At 43.6% G+C, this 461-nt stretch overlaps 1 protein-coding gene across 1 annotated transcript in view; it reads right to left on the bottom strand.

Moving 5' to 3' along the window:
• LOC108797015 (neurogenic locus notch homolog protein 1-like) overlaps window positions 1-461 on the bottom strand; it is a 62132-nt gene that overhangs the window by 33264 nt on the left and 28407 nt on the right. The window lies entirely within an intron of this gene.

Genomic DNA, 461 nt, shown 5'->3' with positions numbered 1-461 from the left:
TAATAATAATAATTTAATAAAGCTCTATAGACTTCTATAGGACCATCTCCGGTCTCAGGATACAGATCCATAAAAGTCTATGGTGCGCTAATGTGCAGGAGCGGCCAGGATCATGAAGACTTCTCACGCTGGATGTAAATAAAACAGCAGAACCATGACCTTCGACCTGGCCTAACCCACCCCCTTCCTCCACAGATGCATTCTTACCCCGATCCCACGGACGCAGCCTCCGGCGTTTGTTTATATGCAGCTCTCCAAATGTAATATGCTGGTGAGCTTTCAATGCATGTAAGGCGCTGTGATGGAGGAAGCAAACTGTGCTACATATAATGATGCGGTTACACACTGTTCAGGATAAGGCGGCTACCATTGTCTGCTTTTAGACACATCTCTCTAAATGACAGAAATAAGCTCAGGCAGTCTATGTGATAATATTTTAATATTTCATTCAATATCCCCAG

The sequence above is a fragment of the Nanorana parkeri genome, unplaced genomic scaffold (assembly GCF_000935625.1).
Source record: "Nanorana parkeri isolate BGI_ZX_2015 unplaced genomic scaffold, ASM93562v1 scaffold1212, whole genome shotgun sequence".
NCBI lineage: Eukaryota > Metazoa > Chordata > Amphibia > Anura > Dicroglossidae > Nanorana > Nanorana parkeri.
Note: the sequence above shows the minus strand (reverse complement) of the source record. Positions and strands in the feature narration are given on the sequence as shown.